This window comes from Calonectris borealis, chromosome 1 (assembly GCF_964195595.1).
Source record: "Calonectris borealis chromosome 1, bCalBor7.hap1.2, whole genome shotgun sequence".
NCBI lineage: Eukaryota > Metazoa > Chordata > Aves > Procellariiformes > Procellariidae > Calonectris > Calonectris borealis.
Window position 1 is genome coordinate 108616205 of NC_134312.1, and position 22572 is coordinate 108638776.

Below are 22572 nucleotides of genomic sequence, written 5' to 3' on the forward strand. Positions count from 1 at the left end.
GAATAAAACATATGCAACTTGCCAGAAATCAACACAAATACACTCACATAAAATTTGTATAGAGCACTGGAAAATCAAATCCCACGAACAGGCACGTGTTACCATACAATAGAGTAGAAGCAGGTCCCAAACTAAATCAAGAGCTTCAACTATGTCCGAATATTGCAGCCTTTCAGGAAAGGCAAAGTTAGAATTCATCTTGTTACAACCCCTTTACGTCACATGTAGAACATCTGATTGCATCCTCTACAAAAGACTAACATGCATCTTAAACCTCTGGCCACCAGAACAGTTCTGAAAGGTGATCTAAATTAACTTTCTCTCTTCCAGTTTCCCCTCAACAAAAACCATGGAAGACAGGACTACAAAAAAGATATCGCATTTGTGCATATTCCCTATAATTAAAAAAAAAAAAAAATACTGGAGACACTATATTTTATGGCAAATACTATGTAGTCTCTATGAACTTTTACCTTTTCAGAAAGATGAACTCTACAGTAAATACTATATAGGCATCATATTCAGTATCTTCAAGTCAGACTTGCACACACCGTAGGTGTAGTGTTTGAAACCCTATGTGTATGGTCACATAGTGTAGTGTTACCAGCACTGCTGTCCTATCCGGAGGTCTTCAGTGAGCCATAAGCTATTTTGACAGACAAATACATGCTAAAAAAGAGCAGGTCAGAAACTTATTACTAAGAAAATAAGCAATAATTTTCTTACAAGCCTCCTGAGAAAAATTTAACATTTTAATCTAAAATTTGCAGTTCTGCAAATACAGAAGAAGATGTTTTCCCTCACAGATGGAAAGAATTAAACCAAGGAAATCAAACTAAGCCAACAATTAAAACAACGTTAGCAGTAAATTAACAGTTTGTTCAGTAATGAAAACCATCAATTGCCAACTGTAATGAAATGCATTATTAAAAACATAACGAGGGTGTAAATATACAATGCTGCATAAAGATATAATCTGAAGGAGTTACCCAGAGTGGGAAATAATTAACCTAGCAATACAAAACAAGTGAGACCTACCATGGGTTGTAGACCAGAGGAAAAGGGAACACATGTTGACTTTTTTTTCTATATACCATCCCTGCGAATGCAGGAAGATGCGTATTTTTGGAGTAGCTTGCAGGGAAGCGGGCAATCTAACCACTACAGGCAGTGAGTGAACGATAATGACCAAACTTTTGCACCCATAGTTCAAATTGTGGAACTGAGGCCGAGAAACGAACTTTTTCCCAGCTGTCCTGTGTGCTGTAGTCCACGATGTCTTCCACTCTAGCAGAGTCCCAAAACTCAGCAATTCCTTTTTCGCTCAAGGGACTAACCTTTTGCCCACTGAGGTTTCAGATAGAGGGTAGAGAAGCCCTTCTTCTATTAATCCGAGCTTTTTAAAATACACATTCCCTTTCCTTTCCCATCTTCTACAGATTCCAACTAAATCGTTGCAACAAAAAGCTATCAATTAAAGTGGATCATTGAGCTGAGCTATATAACATGCTATTCTAGCTGTGCTGCTATAATCATGATTATGCTGAGGCCTGGGCCCTTTGCATAGGAGTAGATGTTGAAAGCAGATACAGGGAAGGAAGCGGTGTAGGCAGTACCATGATAGTCTTATTTGGATAGAATACCTGAACCAGGTAGCAATGTTAATATGCGACAGAATGAATGCAAAAGAGAGCCAGCTTGAAGTTAAAAGGAAGATTAGAAGAAAGGAGGACAGAAACATGAGACAAACTGTCTGAAGTGGATGAGGAACAGTATGTAGGAGAAATGAAAGAAAAAGAGAGAGAAAATGAAAGAATATGAAAGAGGGAAATGCTGAATTTAACATAGTAAATGTGGTAAACTCAAATGATGAAGACTTTAAAAACCTTTTGCTGGATTCTGTATATATGCAAACTGAGACTGAGATATAGGGTAACAAAGACATAATTAAGAACACAGCTCTGTTAAGAAGCGCATGTTTTCATTAGTGAAGATAAGTCACAGCCTGGTTATACTGATCTGTTGTCCTAAGGATGGTCTAGTAAGCCTAGATTTGAAAGACCACACTGGAAAATGAAACAGTGAAGTGTCACATTGAACCTAGGTAAGCAATTTCCCATTAAACACCAAAAAGGGTAATTGCAGAGCCTACAGCTAAGTTCAGCCTGAAGCCAGCTGAGAAATAAAAGAGGTGGGAAGCAGTGAGGAGGGAAAAAAACTTTAAAAGATCTGCTACCTGAAATAGAGATAGGTGGATAGTTTTATGAGCAAACTGTGTCACCCAAATACTAACAGCTTTTGAGAGGTGGGAAAAAAATGAATCTATATGTGGCTCACCACTACCAATATCCCAGGTGTGCAGTCTTTCTTAAAACGCATGTTAATAAAGGCATGCTTTGTCTAAATAAATAGTGTAGTGCCTAAGTAACCTTTGGTAAAGCAAGGTATTAACTGCTGGTCACAGAGGGAACAGTAAGGCAGATGTTAACTATAAATTAAGCCTGCTGATGCAATCCTGATTAGCACCCAGCCCCAGAAACTGTGTGGAAGAACAGATCGTGTGATCCCATGCTGGGTACTCTGCAGCGTGAGGGAGGCAGTCCAGAGACATAAGCAAGTTGAAAGTCATTGCTCCCTGGATAACCCTGAGAGCAGGTGTACCGTCTACATAAATTCAGATTCACATCTTTACAAACGTGCTGCTCTACTAATTCCCTTACCATACAGAACCACCTCAATCTCAATAATTTTCATCCCAAGAGACAAGGCAAAAAGGTTCAGTGTATGAAGATATGTTCTAATACATGTTTAAGCTACACTGGCAACTTGCCCACCAAAAGGAGACATTAATAGTCTATGACAATAAAGGGGTAATATTGTGTAGTTTCAAAGGGGCATATTTCAAAAATGCTTCATATTATTTATGCACAGATATAAACAAGCCACTAGTTAGTACAGTTAATAAACCATGACAAGTTTGCTTTAAATGAATGGGATATCTAAATCCAACATTATTTATTAGGCAATATGATTTTTTCTAGGCATTTATCCATCAAACATGGCACCCTTATTGCATGCATTATGCAAAGTGTCAAATTAAACTATTGCTTATAAAAATAAACATTAGTTACTGAAATGATCCAAATGCTTGCTTAGAATGTTATTTAGGGTAGCTAATAAATATCTTTAACAAACCTTTTGCACAGAGAAAGTGGGAAAGCATGTAAGAAAAATTATTGGGGTCTCACCTCCTTGCTAGTCCTTTCTTCAAGTAAACAATGAGAGAGAGAATTAAAGTGTAAAGAAAAAAAGTCTCCCGGGAGCTAATAAACCAAAGACCACATTAGGTATTACAGCATCTGTCTTACAATGGGAAAAAGAACGTAGTAACAAGCAAAATGACCTCTGCAGCAATTAAAGTGCAGAAAGTCGTGAATGGAGAATGGAGTATCCCTTTGGTTTCATTCCACACCATTATTTGACTTGAATTTTGCCACTGTGTTCAGCCGGAGCAGGCTCAGCCTCTGTAAATGCACACTCATTAAGAACCGAGACCTGCAAAATGATGAGAATGATTCATCCCCACAGGATTCAGCCAGAAATGAAGACAGTCAGTGACCTCATGACTTTTTCAAGGAGAGATCAAGATCAAGTCTTTGAAACAGGGGTTAGAGGAGAGGCAAATTACTGTATATTCATAGCAGCAAATTTATCTTCTTAAAAGCTAGGCGCTGTCGTACGTGTGTTATTTTGGCTTTCGCGGCCAGAGAAAACTCTACAAATGCAAAGTTAGGTATGCAAATTCTTTAAACACTAAAAGTTGACTTAATCACCTTGGACAGGGTGATCAAACACTGCCCGCATTCAGTGGGGAAAAAAAAAAAAAGAGGCTGAAACATGGAGCACAGAATGTAACAGAAGCCCTCCTGCTTCCTTGATGTTGTGGTGCTACCCAGTAGTGTCTGACAGCCCTCAGGAAATGTTAGTTTTCAGTCAGTTTGCTTTTATCATCCTGAAGAGATTAAATTCCATACCTACTGCCTTTGACCCTAATCACAAACCTACCTGATGTTCTAGGTCTGGATACCCATCATGTTTCAGGTTGAAGCTGGACAACTGTGTGGAAAAAAACTTCTGGTTCACCTGGGGCCAGATAGGGAAGTCAAGCCTGATTTGGTGGTATTATGGGCATTAAAAAAAAAAAGAGTTCTCCAAAATTAATATCCTGTTCTCAAAATTTTGGGTGTATTTTCTCGTCACACTGGGACAAGGAGAAGGAATTTCTCATATCACATTAAGCTTACAGAGGATATTAAATTGAAGTATAACAAATGAGCAAAAATGAAATGGGTAACTGCAGGCATAAGATGAGGAATGTACACAGTGAGTTTATTGCATATAAACCATTTGCTACTGTGATTATTAAATATATTTAGCTCTATTAAAAACAAACAAAAATACTTACGCTGGGAAATTGTGCAGTCTCTGAGCCAGGAAAAAATTGGTTTTCTTTGAAGACATATAGGTTATAGAAATAGTACACAGTTACTTTACTCAATAAAAAAATACGAAATTATATGGCAGTGGGGAGATTTTTGTGCACTAAGTTCAATTTTTTATTTGAAAAAAAAAAAAAAGAATGAACAAGCAATGAGTTTTACAACAGAAGAAAAAGGAATATTCCATTGCCTGAAGGGTTATAAATATGCTCCTTTAAAACAACAAAGTAATAGACCAAGCACAATCTGGGGTGGTGCAGCAGTATAGTCAGCTAAACATGCAAAGCTTCAACAGCAGGAACTGTAATTTTGTGACTGTTTCTAATACAGCTGTCAAACTGCTGACTAGTAGAATGCGATCCAATATTGTATCAGGACTGAAAATGTGTTGGCTTAAATTTTTAGAAGTATTTGCACAACTGTATTTTAAATTTCTGCTTTTAGTTGTTTCATGTGCAACTACATTAAATGAAAAAGCAAATAAACTAGCCCTTCTTCACTTGCAGATTTCTGCATGTAAAGCCTTTGAAATTACTTAAAGGATATAGTAGTATACAGTAAACATGCTTGGATACAAGTTAAGGAAGAGGGATAATAAGTATTTCTGGTCCAGTATCTCAAATTCCAGAACAACATCTGGTCTGCATAAGATTACCTAGTAGACTGTTTATTGTGCTGGTCTTTAGATTAAATAATTGGTTCTTAGACTGAAAATAGAAATAACCTTTGATTTCCTGGCATTTATCCTGCTTTAAACATAATCGGGGAGTAGTTAATGAAGATACACATTTCATATTGATAGAAAGCCATATCAAAAAAATCCAAAACACATTGAAAGGCTCAATGGATATGCATATTTGAAACAGAGTACATTGATTTAGTCACCGTTCTTATTGAAATTAGCTGCAGGCAGGCTCCTAAAAATCATTGCATACTATAGGAAAATCATTGTAAATCACTTTGGCAGAGCAAGGTCCTATAGTCAAATAGGTATTCCCAAGATCACTAAAGAAAACTAAATACTATTTTGAAAATTTGAAAAAGGGTAGCTCCATTGACAGTGTAATTCTATTGATTTTAGTGAAGCTTTGTGAACTCAGACCATTTGAAGATCTTTGCCACAATGATGAGCTTCTTTTCCAGGAAGACATGTGAGTAAGTGTGTGAGGTTATGAATATATTATTAACATGCAAGTCAAATGAAATTTGATGAAGGTTTCTGAAAGGAATATTCTTTACACAAACCAAAATGACAGAAAGCCCTGCCTTACTATCACTGTTCCTCAAATGAGAACTGGATTTCTGTGTTAAATATTTCTCAGGGATTATCTCAAATCCCTGTTTTCTTGCATATAGCTGCCAGGAAATCCATGCTCCACCATTCTACCCTTATTTATTAAATCTAATGCAATGCAGAACACTACTATAGAGCCAGACTTCATATTTTAGAAAGCTATGGGCAGTTCAGCAGAAAATTTACACTCTATGAGAATGCAAGTAGCACACAGAGCAGACAGAAAAGGGCAGAAATTACTTCCATTCTATCTCACAGGTTTATTAATTTAAAAAAATTTCGGTAGAGAAAATATTCCAAAATTTCAACCAATCGTACCATGCTTTTATTGGTCTTTTTTTTTTTCTTTTTCTGTGAAAGTTTTAGGGAAGATTAAAAAGGAAGATAGTTATGTTTCACAAAGGTTGAGAAACATAAGGGAGGTTCTAGTACCACAATATACCAGGAATACAGTTAATAATTCAGAAGTTTTGTTTGACTGTCTTGCTGACTGTTGTCTCAACCCAAGCTAATTTTACCTGAAGATAGATTTTCTGTGCACAATACCACAGAATATGTATTTGTTTCTTATAGTTAAAAAAAGTAATAGAAACAAATAGCCTATAGCTCAAAAAAAAAAGGCAAAACAAGGGTCAGCAATATTTACTGATAGCAAACAATTTGCAAATAGTAACAAATAATTAGTAATAGCAAATATTTACTAATAGCAAATTGGTGAAAAACAAAAAATATCCTTATATCCTGGTAGTAGCCATACATAACCTACCTCTTATCTGCTGTAATTTCCTTACAAATTGCTCCTTTTCTCATACCAGAGTCCTTTTCAGACAGTATACACAGACTTTTTCAAAACAAATTAAAATACAGATATATTTTCCCTCTCCATGTACATAATACATGTTTTTGTACATACATGTACAAGAAATTGTACATACAAACTAAAGATTGCCCTTTAAACCACTGGCCCAAAATGACACTTGGCTGTGTAGAGTGAGCACGGCACAGGGCTGTCTGGGAGAACATTAATAAACTGCACATGGCTTCATTTCAAATATTATTTTAAATATTTCCTTTAAGGACAGAAAATTGGGGCCTCATAGTTTCATATACTGAAGTAACGTGGATAGGTGTGAAAACCTCTGGCATCCTCAAAAACTGTGTTCAGCGTGGGAGAAAAATCTTAGCTCTACTACTCTAGTGGTCAGCTTGAGGGCTGTATGAGATGTTCAGTGCAGATGAGTCTAACCTTGACAAGACCTTGGCTACTATAAGCTTACTTTCCTTGTAGAAGAAACTAATTCCTCCCTCATTTATCAATCCATTGACCTAAGTGGCATTTGTTCGGTCTTCCACAAGGCAGTACCTGAGAAGATCTGGTCCTTTGGACCTGATCCTTCTTGGCATTGAGGCAGTTTTATGGTATTCTGGAAGGACACGTTTGCTCTAAATCCATTTTGACTTGCTGTGGGAACTTCCTCTTCAGAGAAATCCTCAGATGACTTTGAGCTACTCTCCTAGTCACGTCCAGCATACCAACACCATGGTCATACTATGATTTCTAAATCATACTGACTTCTATATTTCTAAATCAGATGAATACCAACTGATAAATTACTAGTGGATGCTAATGCTACCATTGTGTCCCACATTGATGACACTGCTCTGCCTGGACTAGCTGCAGACCAAACCATCTTTCTCTGCTACTTCTCTTTCCCCAGCAAATATGTCCTCCCCACATTTTGGGCAGTGTTACCTCCATGGCAGAAGACATGCTCTGCTCCTTTCCCTGCCCCTTCTCACTCCCAGCATGGTGTCAAGAGCAGAGGTTTGCATGTGTATGAATCTCCTGAGGACCGGTAGCTTCTGGAAGATTTTTCTAGTCTGGATTGGGGAATATGTTGAGAGAAAGGTGTGTTGGAGAAGTGTGAAAATTGGTGCAGCTTTAATACTAAAGATCATTTCAGTGGCGAGAATGGTGCAAGCAAGTTCTTTTTTACCTTTGTTTTTTAAATCTTCCAGTGATGTCTTATAGAATTTGAATAGCAAACAAGCCAAATAGCTCTTATTTTTATCACAAGAAGCCTGCTTTTTATTTTATTCTAGGTATGTAAGCAGGACTTGGAAGTATTACCAGTTGTTTTCCAGTCTTGCTATACTAATTTTTTTCTTTATTATATTTATATTTTACTGAGCCTATAATTCCAAAGCAATTTAAGATTCTACCAATTTCTTTTGTTCAGATGACTTCGTTCACATTCAAGACTATATCCATAGTTTAAGAATGAAAATGTTTTCCTAGAAAATGTGGGTTTATCTTTTGGGCAGGTGATTTGAACTCAGAGCAACTTTTTTATTACTTTAAAGCTGAAATACCAAAAATCTACCTTTCATTGGATTATTTAGAATAAGACTTTCCAGTGCCTAATACATTACAGAAATGTAGGGTAGCCTTGCAGACCTACCTGTCTTACTATGAATAGTTATTGATACATTAAAAATGTAGCAGTTCAAATTTCAGGGTCTCATAGAATTTTTTTACTCAAAATGTCATATGCTAACCTGTAAGTGTCTTACTGATCCATTTTGACTTTTACCCCCTGCATTTGCTTGTTGCAACCTGGTGTTGGATTTTTGAAGATCTAAAATTGCAGATAGGCATTAATTAAAAAAAAACATTGGGGTAGCAGCTATGGAAAATATCACTCAGATCTTCTCTTCTTTTTTTTAAACACCTTAATGTGCCTAAAGATTATAAGCTTAAAACTATGTCAGGCTTCTAACACTATTAAATTTGTGTATTATTTTGGTATTATTACTCATTCTGATCATAAACCTGGCAAGATTACAGGTCTTTACCATGCTGATACAAGATATTCAGACTTCACGCTTAAGTGCTGGCTATGACCTAAAACACCTTTACAAAGATAACTCTGAAGAGACCTACTAAGGTACATAGAAAGCTGCCTTCTATCTCACCTTCAACCTTTAGAGGGCAGTGCTCCCTTTGGTTACTTAGAGATATTCTAGAAGGGCATGATGCTTCCATTACCCGAGAGGTGTAAATGTTAGAAGTAACAAAAGAAATTTCAAAGGACAAGAAAATTTCTTGTTTTGCTGATGTGGGGAAGGGAACCCATGCATCATGTACCACACACTGGGTGAACCCTTTACATTTTGAAGGGCAACAGGGACTAGAGATCTTGTCAGCGTGGCTTTGACATTGACACTCTAGTGGCTTCTGAGAGGAGGATACCTACAACTGAAAGGGCAGAGGAGAGTAGTCATAAAAATGAAATGTATTATACTCCTACTCCAGTTCAGTCTCATTTTTATGCAGACATTAAAACCCTATCAAGGCCAGCATAGCGTCTCTCGGAGGTAACAGCATACCTTGGAGAATCAATACTGTCTACAGAGTTACAGCTGGTTTTCCGCAAGGATGTAGAGATTTGCCAAAGCCTGCCTCAGAATGCTATGGAGGGCAACAGTGTGCGATAAGAAGTGGAAGAAAGGCCAAGAATTCATCTAGTCGAAGACCTATGTTCTCCTTTTTATGTATTTTACCCTCCAATACTAACAGTAAACATTAAGAATAACTTTTCAGCCATGACCAGATTTATTATTTAAAAAAAACCAAACACAAACAAGTGCCAAAAAGCTGAGCAGAAAACTGTGCTGAGACATTTAGATACTCTGAGGTCCTGAGAAGCAAATAAGCTCTGAAAAATATTAGAAATACAACCTAAAAATCTGATCTTTCCTCCTCCTGGCTGGTGAAGAACTGCACCTGCATCTTCTGCATGTTTCCTGTTGTAAAAGAGTTGACGTACTCAGGCAGTCTTACATATCCCAGAGAATTTCCAATAATAGAGCTACTCTCTCCAAAACAGGCTTGTTTGGAGAAAATTTCCATTTATCCCTCCAAGTAGCTTCCTTTCTCAGGTGAAATCATTGAATGGAGATTTCACTACGTGTCGCTTATACTATAATGCTGAGACTACACCTGGAGTGCTTGTCCAGTGCTGGGCTCCCCAGTATAAGAAAGACAGGGACATACTGGAGCGAGTCCAGGGAAGGGCCACAAAGATAATTAAAGGACTGGAACATCTGTCCTATGAGGAGAGGCTGAGACAGCTGGGACTGTTCAGCCTGGAGCAGAGAAAGCTCAGGGGATCTGATCCATGTGTACAAATACCTGATGGGGGGAGTAAAGAAGAGGGAGCCAGGCTCTTCTCAGTGGTGACCAGTGACAGGATGAGGGGTGATGGGCACAAACTGGAATACAGGAAACTCCATGCCCGACACCCCGCCCAGCACTGGGTCCCGATAAGCCAGACACCACCCCACCCTGACCTCAACTTCATCCCCATCCCATCCCAGGAGCTGCCTTCCCGGCGAGGCCCAGGGCCTGCAGCGGTGCCTGGGTATGGCCGGGCTGTGGCCCGGTCATCATTCACGTCCCATCCCGGCTCGCCTTGCCAGGGGCTACGGGACAGGGCTGGTTGAGGAGGGAGGGCGCTGCACTGCAGCCTGACACCATCTTTCTTGAAGTACTATCTGACCAACAGTCTTCCTCATTTTAGCATGTTTGAACAAGGTTTCATGCCCTGTTCATGTTACTCTTAAAAGTGTTTTAAGTATGTCTTCAGATACAACAGATAAATGTCACAAAGTTTATGCTTTGTCTTTTTGCTTTTTCCTGCTGACACCAGGCACACACTAAATCCTATTTTTGTAATGGATTCATCTGAAGGGCCATTGCATGTAGAATCGGTTGACATCTTTGGATTTGACAGCAACTACATCACATGGCCTATGTTGCTGAGTTTTACTTATAAATTACCACTGGACACCGTAGTAACTTTAAATATGACTTTCAACTGGATTCAGATAAAACTATGGCCTTTCTCTTACTAGTAGCTAATTAGCACACAAATCTGTCCCTTTTCCTGTCACTCACACAAACTATATGAAATACCTTAGAGACACAACAAGAGGCCACAAACTTTGCTGCTAAAACGTTCTTTTGACATCACTGGTTTCTTTTCCTAGAGATGTCATGGTTGTGTGCGTGACATTTTGTGCCTGGTGTTCCAGGCTGAGGGTCCAGGGGTCCATATTGCAGGCATCAACATCTGAGATGGTCATCTAAACCTACTTCATATTCAATGGAGAGAAACGGGCAAGTCTGGAGTGTCTGTTCCAGGAGAGTACCTGTTCCAGGTACTACATCAACAAGTGACCAGATACTTCATGCAATGAAAGTGACTGTTCCCCTCTTCTGATTATAAAACCAGCAGAGGATGGTTAGTTCAGGTATACACAACTACATTCTTGAATTCTTAAGTCAGATGGGATGAAACTCAACAGAAAACATATACGGTACCAGGAATTTATAATTAGGGGACATGACAAAGTTTACTTAGGACTATGTATAAAGATACAAGTTATACTCTTTTCTTCAATTTCTTTCACATTTTATATCTGTATTTTTTTTCACTAGTGACTGAGCATGATATCATCATCTCTAGAAGGTTATGCATTATTTAAGTACAATCCTCCTTTTTTTTTTTTTGACATCTGATATGGCCCAGTAAATTAAATTTTATCAGTAAGAATGGCAAGACTTAAGAAACTAGACCTAGTAAGCTTCTGAAAAACGTTCATAATGTGCTAATCATTACCTATTGTCACTTATAAGCCATGAACTGCATTTATACTTTTCAAGGTTAGGATCACAGGGTAACTCAGAGTGGAAGGGACTTCAGGAAGTCTTGTAGTCCAAACTTCTGTTCAAAGCAGGATGCTGGCACTGACATGAAATGCAATGCTTTATCCGGATTACTTAGCAGGTAAGCATTATCCTTGCCATACTTACTGGATGTGTTATCACAACTTTGCTCCTAAATGCATTTGTACCATGATTGCTTTCACATTTGGACTGATGTCTTTACTTTTTAGACATCCTTTGAATGTCCTTCCTCAGGTTAATAGCTATTCTGTGTGATCTCTCAATGATTTAAATCAACAGTCATCAAAGGAAAGCTATTTTGCTGGCATAACTTGTGGCCAAAGAGCTATTTTAAAGTCATGAAAAACTACTTCTAATGTTTAACTTGATAAGTAGCCACTAGCTATGACCTAGTGTTCAGTCATAGAAATTCACATATAAGATCAAAAAAATGTATTTTTAATGAAAATACGTTTAACTGAGTAAGCACAATTAGATCCTTTGTTTCTCTGACAAGCATAAATTTTAGCATCTATGGGAATATGAGGATTAAATCTATTTTTTTTTTTTTAATTCTTTAGGAGATTTGTGGTTGCTATTTGTTCTGATAGACTTGGTTCAAAACAAGTGACAGTGAGGCAGTATGTTTCAACTCACAGTGCATCTTAACTCATTGTACTCATTGACAGAACATTGAAAACAATCCATTTATTCATTAGAGAATGCCAAAAATAATTCAGCAGTTTCTCTTTTGCTTCTATTCATAGATTTCCTCATTTCATGTTAATCACTTCTTTCAGCACTTGGCACCTTGTAAAAGAAATTTAGAACATCTCGAATTATTAGCTGTTTACTGCATTCTCAAAAAAAAAAAAAAAGAAAACATAATACCAATATCACTGTGTAGCAAGTCCCATGTAATGAGATTGGGGCATTTGAATCATCTGTAATGTACCCTGCCATTTTGATTAATATCATGAATGTAAAAGTAATTTCAAGCTATGGCAATACATGCACATAGATGCATATTCAGATGTGTGAAGACGGGTTATTTTAAGCATTTATTGTTTAAACGTGTAGTTGGAAAATCTTAATTATTATTCTAAATTAGCATGATAATAGCTGAATTTTGTTTGCTTAGTGTATCTCTTGATTGAGCCTCAAAGGTGTATCCATTTGTAAATTTTTAGGATTCCATTTCATTATTAAATGACTGACATTTCAACAAGAGGCCGAAATTAAGCCATAGCAAAAATTGAAACAAAAATGGTAACGCTGACTTCCAGAATAAATCCTGTCCCCAGGGTCTTTTTGAAGAGTACTGTAGTTGTTGTCTCCTAAATTGTTTATTGAAGAGGTTTTATAATAATGGAACAAAGGAAATCCCATAGACAGCATCCTATTTCACACAAGTACTGAAAAAATGATATGAAAATTTCCAGTGCCATAGTTTACAGTGATCTTGTCCTGAATAAACTCATAAACACTTTATTCTGTCATTCAGTTTATATGTTGCTGTCTCACATTTGGATTGATGGTTGACAGCAATGATGTATAAATTATGCATGCCAATTTACTGAACACCATTAAACCAAAAGAGTATGGGTAATTTCAATAATTATACATATAAATAGTATTATTAGCTCTGTCAAACTCAGTACCTGGATAGCATGTCAGTATATAATATCTGCTAAGGATTCAAAAGCATTTTGCATGAGGTTGGTGGCTGGAGAGGTTCCAGCTACCATTTCGACACAGCTAGTATCCATAATCTGCAACCAGACATCATGCTTAAGATTCAGGAAAGCTTTGATATTGGCTGATCTGTCCAGATCTGTGCTATATTTTTAGAGGGAAGAAGGTAGCAACTGAAAAAATAATTACTTCTAGTAAATACTGCACCAGTGGCATTTATACTACAATCATCAAAGAACTGGAGAACCATTTCCTCTGTTTTATTGCAACTTTCTTTCAGATACTTCTTATCTCACAAAGCTCCTCTCAAGTGATATGCCTGGAAGTGGATGCTTTCCACCTAGGGAGGAAAACCTCTACTGTGTTACTGTTTACCAGCTTTACTGCAGTGCTGCCTAAAGGCCCAAGTGTGGTAGATGTTGTACAAACACATAATAAGCAACGGCCTTAGAAAACTAGTTTAAATAGACAAGGCAGACAAAGAGTTGGACAAACATCTGCCAACATTTTCATTTTCATCAATTAGTTCAGTGTCTGGTATGCTTTAGATGAACTGCACAGGCAAAGCAGAGTCAGCCTAGGCACATGCAATGTAACATTTGTCAGGAACTTCCAAATGAATGTGTGACAGATATCGCTGCTAAAGAACTGGACATCTACTTTCAAAAGCAGTAGGCTGCAACAAAAGCAGCAGGTATGCCAAATTATTGTTTCAATTTCAAAACTTAACAACTCAGCCACAGAGAGATTAAGTGATTAATTTTTCACTCTGGGTGAATCAGCCTGACCACTGGAAATAATGGTACAAAACAGATTTAATGTACACAATATTGTGGTTATTAATCTCAGAGTTACAAAATATATATCCTCTGCAGTCATAATGCTTGAGCAGTGTTCTACATATCCTAATTGCATATTTATGTAAAATGCTTGTACCCAGACAGCATTCTGATTTTGCCTTACAATAACCTTTAGAATTCCATTAAAACAATTTTTTACATTATTCACTACAAAACCAACAGGCTTTTGGCCTTTATTTTTGCCATTGCTACCAATGCCTTAGTTTCATCTTCATTCATTTTAATACAACTTTTAGGTAACAAGAATAATTCAAATTAAGGAGTATAAATTATTAAGCGTGGAAAAAGAAGGAAAATATATAGTATGGAAAGCAACGTAAAACATAGCCTGTAAAGGGAAGCTAAAGTTTTAAAATATAATGGCCACATATGCTGTGTTACAAAACAGCAACAAAGTGGGAAGAAATTCTTCATAACTTACAGACTATCAGCGACTTTTGCTCTATTGGAAAATACCAGGGAAGCACAAGAAGCTTTCTTTTTGGTCCCTTGAGTTTATAAAAAACCCTTGTTGAAAAACAGAGAGGATTGCTTACTTTCTGTGACCCCGAGGGGAAAGCATGGTAGTCGATGAAACTGGTTCACTTCCTTTTCCTTCTTGACAGCAGCCCTCTGAGTGACTTTGCATAGTTGTCTAAATTGTTCTTTAGTTATCTCATGCATTGGGAAATTCTGGAAAGCACAGAGCTTCTCAAATTACCTGTATGTGATCCCTCTCTACTGCTGCTTAAGCAGACAATATAATATCTCACCCACCCTGTTTTCAACTCCTTTTTTTATCATTATCTTACTAATTCTTTGGCTAGGTTACACTGTCAGACAGGATATGTTAATGAATTAAAACAAATCAAATGTTACCACATATTGTCACCTGAGAGCAATCACTCATAATTACTACACCAATGACTTCATGCACTTGCACCACGCATATCCCATACACAGCTGAACTAAATCAGCTGAGCCCTACAACCACAAGAACTATACTGAATTACACCAGCTCCAGATATGGCCCTGCTTTTTGGACTTTGGCCTGTGTGTCATGTCACATGTTCTGACCAAGATGGCCGACACTGGCAGAGCCATCTGCAAGGTTTCCTTTAGAAACACAGGAGTAATTTAAGGCAAAGTTCCTGCATCTAAAGGATCTCTTTGCAACGTGCCAAAGCGCCAGGTTAGAAGCTGTCCATCAGAACCATTCTCAAGAAGCTGTGCCCTCCCTAACCTGTCCGAGGATACCTTCAAACACTGCCTTAACCAATAACAAATTTTAAAAGGTAGTGCTGTAACCAAGAAACACTTCTGTCTCTAGTTTTATTGTATGGAGGTTATTATTTAGAACTGCCAAACTTGAAAACAGGCCTGCTGGAAATACCATCTAAAAGGGTTCTTGATTCTTGTTGGGCTGGTCATGCTCCTCAAACACAGAGACACAAACCACTGTGCAACATGCAAGGAGGCAAAGAATCATGCCCAGGCTTTCTGTAAATCACACAAAAGATTCAAGCAACTAGTCAGATTGTAGCTTGTCCAACCAATTTAAGCATGCATACACAGATTATTCAGGTTACTCTAGGAACAGTCCCACAAAAATAACTCACCAAAGTGTTTGTGATCATTTGGAGCCAGTCAAGATGAAAAATTCCTGGACTGTTTTTCTGAAATGCTCTGCCTTCAGTGACTCCCACTGTTGCTCGTGCTTCCTCTTGTGCGATGGGCACTTTGGAAGGAACCCCTACTGACTATTGAAGTCTACTGGACTATTTCAGGTCTTTGAGATAAAAGCCACAGGAGACACCACCCTAAAAGAACAGTTTTGGAGGGCCAGGAATAATGCTCGCTCTGAGTTCCTAGTTTTTGAGGGAGCAGGAGTCGTACTCCAATTTATAACTCAGTGGTTATCTGTGGGCTTTTAACATTGCCAGAAGTTGGGATATGCAGCCCCTATACCTTGTGGGTCCCAAGCAGTACTATCGGGACGCAAAGGAGGGCAGCAGAAAGGCACACATGGTGTTCCCAGGCCAGTGCTGCAGTAGGGGATGGAGCTCTCTCCCACACCACCAGCCACAGAGATTCAAACCAGAGCCTGCAACCTGTGCATATCACGTGTCTGTCAAGCTCTTCATACACTTACAGAACACTTTGACTAAATGTTTATGTACACATTAATATATGCATATATGTGTACACATACAGGTATATATGTATATAAGGAAGGCAAATAGCTTTGGCTAAGTAAATGAAATTTCTTTAGATAAACAAAAATCAGTATGTGCAGGTACAGCAGCTAAACCAAACTCTACCCAGCAGACAAAAATAATGTTTAAATAAATTAGTTTATAACTTCTGATTACTTTATAGTTCTTGTATGTAACAGGTAGAATTTGGTATGGAAAGAGCACAAACCTAACTATTATTCCCAGTTAATAGTTGCAGAGGTATGTGGACAAAAAGAAAAGAAAAAGGCAGCAAAAATCCCATTTAGAAAGATAGGGGAAACTGTAAAAAGTCAATGACTTGGTAAACAGAAAAGGAAAAATTGATAGGGAAAGAAGTATCTGCAGACTTTTACGAGATTAAAAAACAAATTTAAAGCTATAAAAAATTGCTTGGTATTGTGATGTTAACAAACATCCCAAAATATTGCAGGAGGTCATTTCAGGCAGGTACTAAACACACTTAATTTTCATAAGAAGTGAAAAGACACAATCAGATTCTAATCCAAAAGAGCCAGTCAGCAGTTATCCTGAGTAAGCAATGAATAGAGATTAAGTCCCTTTATTAAAAAACATACATACTTCACTTGACTTGAAGGGGTTTCCCTTGTCTAGTAGGTCTCAAGAGCATGAAGTCCTAAAGAAAACTTAGTATTCGAGTTCCACTTCATTTGTGAAAGCAAATTGGAATTTGCATTATTGATGAGAATCACTTCCTCATTTTTGTCCTAAATTAAAATCCAGTAGAGTAAAAATGGTATTTTCCTTCCCATGGCAATTTTTCACTATTTCTTACAAATCATGGGTCAAACCCTACTCTGAACTAAGTCAGCTGAGCCCCATTGGCACAAGAGTCACTCTGAACTAAATCAGTTCTAGATTTGGCCCTGGTTCTTGAATTTTGTCTTCTAATGAGCAATTGAGCAGGAGAAGAAAATTCTAATTTGTTTCCTGTCTTACTAGCAATTAATTGACAATCTTTATGTAGATCCACAGGACAGTGGAAGGAGCGAGAGAAACTAGGCCTAAGGGAAACAGAAATACAATGTATTTCCTAAGTAATTTGTCTAATGAAATTACAATTACCCCAGAAGGGAATAAAAGGAGTTTCTCTCACTGAAAATCCAAAAATGCTCTTCTAGCAAAACATGAACTAATTCAAAATATCTGGGTGATGAAAGAATCCCTAAATGTTTTGAGGTTGACTCTGGATTCAGGTCTATACCAGAGATAGTCCTGAGACATCTGTTTGGACTTGGACCTGAACGTCAATAAATTGGAAAGGTTTTCAGACTAAGCACTGTCTTTGGGTCTGGATAAGAATTATTCTACTTTGAGGGCTGGATGTGAACCAGAGTTCTTCTAGCATAGGAAGTGCTCTAATCCAAGAGATTTATTTAGGAACTGTTCAAATTATGTCTCATCTAAAGTCAGAGGAGTGATCAAAACTGAAGCAGCAAACACATGGGAAACCTTCTCACAAACTTATTCCACAAAGAGCCACAAACAAGCAGCATATATAGTGCATCATAAATGACCTCTGAATGATTGAATAAGCTGACTCAGTTAAAAAACTAAGAGCAAAGACCTGAAACATGCATAATTTATTAAACAGAAAGTTATTCAATGCTCACGTATAGTCTTTGATGTAGGACATCAACTCTATAACCCTCTCATCTTCTACTCTTTGATAACACACAGCTACTCCATCACTTCTCTTTTATTTGCCTCCTGGACCTATTCAACTTCTACCCCACACCAAATCCTAAAAAAGTGCAAGATTAACCCTGGGTTAACACAGAGCACAGCTAATTCGTAATTTTCTGCAGCAGGCAGCCTGTCTAACAGCCATGCCACTCCTTTCACGTGAGGTTGCCTCACAACTTGTGTTTGCTCTATTCCATTACATTTGTTTTCTGTTACCAGTGTTACCCTCTCCAGGGTCTACCAACCTGTTAGATCCTTGCACAACCTTGCTATGTCTTCTTCTATGATACAACCTTCAAACATATTACCATCTGCCTGAGTTCATTTCCCATTCATCTAGAAGACATTTCTAAAAATGCTCCATTTCTTGTCGTCCTAAACTTAGCCTTCCTTTGTCCTTGGAGAAACAGGTGGTATCTATATCTTCCTGAACATCTGGAAGTAGCTAGCACTGCATGAGCATGCCATAAACAGGTGAGTGAATCATCACAACAGCCATCATGATGTCAAGGTGCTCTCCTTCCTGTTCCACACTTTACTTACTGTTTTGACACAGCAGATTTTAACCAGATTGACATAAGTTCTTGTCTGACTACACATCAATGTTTGTATTTACTTTGTCCCGTGTTCATAACCCCTACAAGTTGTAGACTTCTGTTTAGCTGTACAGTTATGCGTTGTTTTGATCTTTTTGTTCCCAGATATGAAAAAAACCCAGTTAAATCTGATTGCACAACTGTTTTGAAATAAAAGCAGTGACTGCAGTGGAAGATGAAGCTAAACAGGGCTGGAACCCTAGTGGTACCCTAGTGGTATATGAAAAGAAAAGAACTGTCTAAATACACACCAAAACCAACTTCATGTGCGATTACCTCATGAAATAAAACCTGACCTGCATCTTTGAAGAAAGCTGAATGGGACTTTACATGCACCAAGGAAAAACAAGAAGTCAATTTGAGTCTTAAACAAAGTGGATGAGCCCTGTTCAGCTGCAGGTGAGTCAGGGGTTAAAGCTGTCTCCAATAGCCAGAGGCTCCACAGCTGCTGAGAGTATCTAATTCTCAGGATCTTCTCTCACATCCCGATTTATCCAGGAGAACAGGGAGAATGCACCTTTTTCCTCTGCGGAAAAAGTATACGCATCTTCTTGTGCTTATATGTATGTACATACACATATATACATACACATGCAGGAGGTAGCCTTGAGTGTGAAGCAGCAAGACAGTTTTACCCTCTTAATGGATCTGTGTCTGACTTGTGTTTTTGCATTGGTTTCTTTCATTTTTATAACCAGGATAATATTTGCCAGCCAGCATACCTCAAAAGACTGTTATGTTGACAGTTACTTACTCTCTGCACAGAAATGTGAAAGACTAACTACACTTGTCAATAAATGGACTAGACTAGATTTACCATTTTTTTGTTTATTTATTTTACTGAATAGTGTTCCCAAAAGCATTTTTAAACACCTCTGACTGGGATATTTGTATATTCAGTTTACCTTATACAAGTACAATATGTTTTCTGGTACACACTCATGAGAAAGCAGCTAAACAAAATACATTAGAAGCAATATAACAGCACCAATGACCTCAGCTATCTTCCAGCCTTGGGAAAAGCAATAAAAGGAACTCCCTTTGCAGCTGCAAAGTATATTTAAGAAAGTGGCAGGGCCATGGAAAGATCCTACTACAGATTCCTCAGGTGCCCTCTGCAGATTTACACCTTGGAGCTGTTTTTTACTGCATCCTCTGTTATCCTTTGCATGGAACTAGTGAAAGGGAGGTAAGAAAATGTACCCTTTTTTTTAACTGAATTTAAAGTAGTTCCATTTTCTTCCTCTGATTTTAGCTGTAAGTCACTACTCAAATAGTGTTTGCACTTCAAGATCAGCAGGGGGGGGGGGCGGGGGGGGACCAAAACCTCACAAAAGGATAGACTGAGAAGAGAAAATGTCCTCAGAAACAGGAAAGACTAATAGAAAGACTTGTTAGAATTTTGCAATCGGGACCAGAATTGACCTGAGAGAATACTTTTAAACTGACTCTGAACTGTTGTAGAGCAGTTCACTTGATTTAGAAAAGAAATTGAATCCCAGATGACACAAAACCTGCTATAAATGTTTATATCCTAGAAAAGGGAAAACTTTTTCCTGCAGGGCTTGAATCAGTGTTGCCAATTCCCTTCCTCCCATGCATCCAGCTGCCACAGCAAGCAGCATGTAGCAGCTTTCTCTCTTCAGAAAAACCCCTCCCAAGAAAAACTGCGGTTGAGAATTACTCCTTGCAAGAAAGAGCCTTTCACCTTTAGGAAAACAAGGTTTGCTGCTGTTTCTTTTAGGAACACCAAGACTTTCAGCTCAGCTGGAAAAGAAAGGAAAAGCTTGGAAAGAGTACTTAATATGTAAGAGATTACAGATGGAAAATACTTATTAGATCATTTAGTTCACTCATTTTCCAGTGCAGGATTGTTCTCTACGGTAACGTAACAGCAATTCCATTGAAGTTACCCACTTAGTCTCACTAGCCAGAACTTATCATTCCAGGGAGTGTTAGCACTGGCAGAAAAAATTGTTCCCTCTGTCATCTTTATCAACTGTTTTCCAGAGCAGACACAGATAAGGGTCGAACCATTGCGGTATTACACAATGGTGCTAGAAAAACAAGGAAAATGTTTTTGCTTTTTGAATTGTGTTTTTAACATGATGCAAAAAAACTCCACAGACCATGCCAAATGCAGGTACAAGATGTCTGGGTTAACATATAGCCTGCTGTAGCCGGTGGGTCAAGTTGCATATTCTGCAGATTAACTGAAACTGTAAAATGAGAAGGAAGAAAAAAGGAACAAAAAAAGGATTAAGGAAATAATTTTTGCTGTTCACTTTCAGGGGCTCTTTCATTGGCCGTGGGAGGAGCTTCCCATAAACCTCTTGATTGCTTCATTAAAATTCTCCCTTATAACTCTCTCTTGCCATGAAAACAGCATGGCCACTGATACAACTGCCTATCATCTTGTCTAATATTATTCCGTTGTTTCCCTTGGTTCCCTCTTTGATTACTGCCTTTATTTATTGTCTTACCTTTTCTTTCAACCCTGCTAAAGATACAGGCCACCTTTTGACTCTGTGTTTGTGCAGATCCCTGAAAAACAGTATTCTGGTTATTGACTACGGTGTCTAAAATGTATATTAATACAATATTACCCTCCAGTAATATATAATACTCTCCCAAAAGCACTTCTGATTTTCCAGTTTTCCCCAGCATGATGAACAAGCTCAGACACATTTCAAAGCTATAAGCGTTATGGATTTTGATTGCTTTTAAAAATCTTTTCATCAGAAGAGGAGACTTTCAGTTGTATATACTGTCACGAATGAGTGGTTTAGAGGCTGCTTAAAGAATCACCATCAAAGATGTTAGCAGAAAATGATTTTAATAGAGATTTATAAAGGTGCGACCTAACAGAATTCGATGGCAAGGTTCACTCTATTACTTATTACATGGATGAAACATATAAAGGAAAATCATCTAAGGGTTTATATTTCAGGGACAGTCTAGGTTTCATTCACAATTTAGCAACACTTAATTATCAACTAATCATTAACAAACTTTAGTAACGCGTAATCATTAACTAATTCAATATTTGCAAAGTGAGTTAGTAGGTCTACTACAATCACAACTTAATTACACATCATGCTTACTATTAGTTCACACACACAGAGAAACATATATATATATAAAAATATACAGAAGGTACCTGTTAAAAATTCCCCTCGATTTCAGTGAAGAAATATTCACGTCGAATGTCTAGGCATTCCCTCTCAACAGGCGAAGGGTTGAGCTTCGAAAGGGACTCACCCAGGACCCAGCGGTCCTCCGAATATCGCAGGCCCGAAAGATCGCGAGCTCTGAGAGGCGTCCCACTCAGAGGGAGATGCTGGGTGCAGCCCGCTGCGGTCCAGGAGAGCTCAGAGGGCCTCACTTAGGACCACCCTTTATAGGTTGGCAAGATGGTTGGCTTTAGTCATCCGTAAATTTCCATCCTGGCCACAGTCCCAGGTGGCAATTACTAAAAAATTCTCAAAGTTTTGGTGTTGTTCTACTGGACACCTGGGCCAGGCAGTAGGAGTACGTTCCCAGCCTCAGCTATGCAGAGTTTCTGATACAGTCAAGGAGTGCTCAGCTGCCCGACTTCAATCCACCAAGGCCAAGGTTTCATGGAAATGTCTGAGATCAACAAGCGGCCCAGATCAACAAGTGGCCCAGGGAAGAAAGGGAGGGTATGAATGCACCACCACATACACTAAGTAAAGAGTAGCTTTTCTCAGATTAGATTTTCATCCTCATCAAAACTTGATTTCACATTTCCAACAAGTTTCAAAGGGTGCTATCGAGTCTCCAACTTGAGCTGGCTACCTAAGCCTACTCCATTTAAAGCAGTTTTCCCAAGTAATTAATTTTTCATTACACTTGACAGCTAAGTTTTAAAGCAAATTTACCCCCGTACATAGTTGTGGTATTACACAGAAACAAACAAAAAAAGATGCATCTGGGAAGCTCAATAATTTTCATTC